At 41.3% G+C, this 2,405-nt stretch overlaps 1 pseudogene; it reads left to right on the top strand.

Annotated features, from left to right (window-relative positions):
• The first annotated feature begins 1,021 nt into the window (after positions 1-1,021).
• Positions 1,022-1,991, top strand: LOC137154919 (olfactory receptor 10A7-like; annotated as a pseudogene).
• Positions 1,992-2,405: the final 414 nt, after the last annotated feature.

Genomic DNA, 2,405 nt, shown 5'->3' with positions numbered 1-2,405 from the left:
TTCAGTGTTTAGTTACTTTTTATTGATTTAAATTTTCACTGTCGGTTACATAACACCACAGGTTGGTTACATTACAGGGGTGGGTTGGGCAACTCTTTTCAGGGGGAAAATTGTTTTGTCAAAACTCCTATTTTCTGTTGGAAAATGTTTCGATGGAATTTTTTCCCACCAACGCTATTTACAATGCATAAAGTTAAACCTGTAGGAAAAAATCTCTGCAGAATGATGGCCTCATATTGCAAACACTTACCATCAGGTGTACTTTTTACTACCAGGAGTAGTCCCATTCGCTTTCATCAGACTATTGACAGCAGCATGCGCTGCATCTGACGGCAGGGGTTTCCAAGGTCAGAGCCCAAGTCAATGTTCATAGGCCATAAACTGTGAACATCACATAACCCATGGTGCACTTCTTACGGGGCGTATGATAAATACAATCCTGGAAGTCCCAACCCGGGCAGGCTGGGTTCACAAGAAGAGAGGTGAGTCAGGGCTCTTCCTCTGATGAAGTTCCAAACTGTAAAATCCTTGCCTGAAATCATTCCTGACACAGGGCTGGACAGTTCAAGTGAGCTAAGAAAGTAAAGTGTGCAACTCCCACTGACGTTAAATGATGAGTGGGTGCCTAAATCCCTTAGACCTCGCTGAAAATCCTAGCTTCGTTCTCTATCCCCTTTTGAGAGGATCCATACAAAGGAGTCAAATAAAACTTTTTATTGAAAAACTGAAACCATTTCAGTTTTTGGCCACCAAAAACATTTTAAAAAAAGAGGTTAAAAAATGAAAAAAATCTCAGTCAAAAATTTCCATAAAAGAAAAAAACACGGCCCCAAACTGAGTAATTTCTACATTTCGGTCAAAATTCCCTAATTTGGAGTTTTCCAATGAAAGGTCAACTTTTTTTTTTCAAGGCAAGCAGCCATTTTCCACAAAAATGTTAATTTCATTACAAAAACCAGCAATGAAAAATGTCTCCTTTTTCATTTCTTTAATCACCTTGGTCAATTGATTCTTCCTCCAGATGAAATATACAGAAGAATCGAGAAGAGGGAATGTGACCCTACTGACTGAGTTCATCCTTTGGGATTATCCAACCACCTCACGCTGATGGTACCTCTGTTCTGTATGTTCCTACTGATTTACCTCATTACCCTGGTAGGAAACATGCTCATCGTTATCATCACAATAGAACCATCCCTTCACACCCCCATGTACTTCTTCCTCAGGGTCCTGTCCATCCTGGATGTACTCAATGCCTCGGTCACCGTCCCCAAGATGCTGGTGAATTTCCTGTTAGAGGACAAGGGAATTTCCTACATGGGTTGTGCTGCCCAAATGTACTTCCTGCTTTTCCTAGGCTCTTCAGAATGTTTCCTTCTGGCTGCCATGGCGTATGACCGCTACCTGGCCATGTGCAACCCCTGAGGTACATGGTCCTCATGAACAGGAAGGTCTGCCTTTCATTGGTGGTTCTCTCATGGTTCTGTGGTAACATAGTGGGCCTGGTGCAGACAGCCTGGGTTTTCACTTTGCCGTTCTGTGGGTCCAATCAGATTAACTATTTCTTCTGTGACATTCCCCCGTTGATTAAGCTTTCTTGCATCGACACCTCTCTGTATGAAATGCAGGCGATGACAACCACAGTGCTGTCCCTTTTCTTTCCCTTTTGCCTCATCCTTGTGTCCTACACCCAGATCATTGCCGCCATTCTGAAGATGACCTCCGCTGAAGGGAGACGCAAGACTTTCTTCACCTGCTTCTCTCACCTCATTGAGGTGAACTTGTATTACACCAGCGGCAGCCTGGTTTACTTAAAGCTCAAGTCCGATTACTCACCGGACAGCAACAAAGTGCTGGCTCTGGTGTATACAACCATCACCCTTATGTTGAATCCCATTATCTACAGCCTGAGGAACAAGGAAGTGAAAGGGGCTGTGAGGAAACTGATGGGTGGCCGGAGGGAGAGGAAAATGTTTTCTCAAGAAAAATAATGTGTGTGTTAATATTGGATGGGGACTGCAAATATGGACACAGGGCTTCACAACGAGAGCTGGTCAAACAAAATGCTGGGACAATTTCCTGTCAGAAAATAATGCTATTTCTTTGAAATCTAAATGTTGTGCGTTGATTTTGACAAAATGTATGAGAAGTTTGGAAATTATTTGCAATCGAATTGGGTAACTTAGTTCAGACATTCTCATTTTGCTTCTTTTCAATATCCTCAGTTCATTTCATTTGTATTGTCATTATATATTATATGTAAATTCTGTGTGTGTCTGTGTATATGCAATATCAATATCAGAATGAAACATTCTGACAGCATTATTACAGTGTCATTTTGAAATTTCTGAATTTAAATATTTTTGCAATTACCATTCCACAACATATTTTGAGATTTTGATTTC

Source organism: Emydura macquarii, unplaced genomic scaffold (genome assembly GCF_026122565.2).
Source record: "Emydura macquarii macquarii isolate MOO-44397 ecotype Brisbane River unplaced genomic scaffold, CSIRO-AGI_Emac_v2 contig_1314, whole genome shotgun sequence".
Classification (NCBI taxonomy): Eukaryota; Metazoa; Chordata; order Testudines; family Chelidae; genus Emydura; species Emydura macquarii.
The sequence above is the reverse complement of the archived record's forward strand: the minus strand, read 5'-3'. Positions and strand labels throughout refer to the sequence as shown.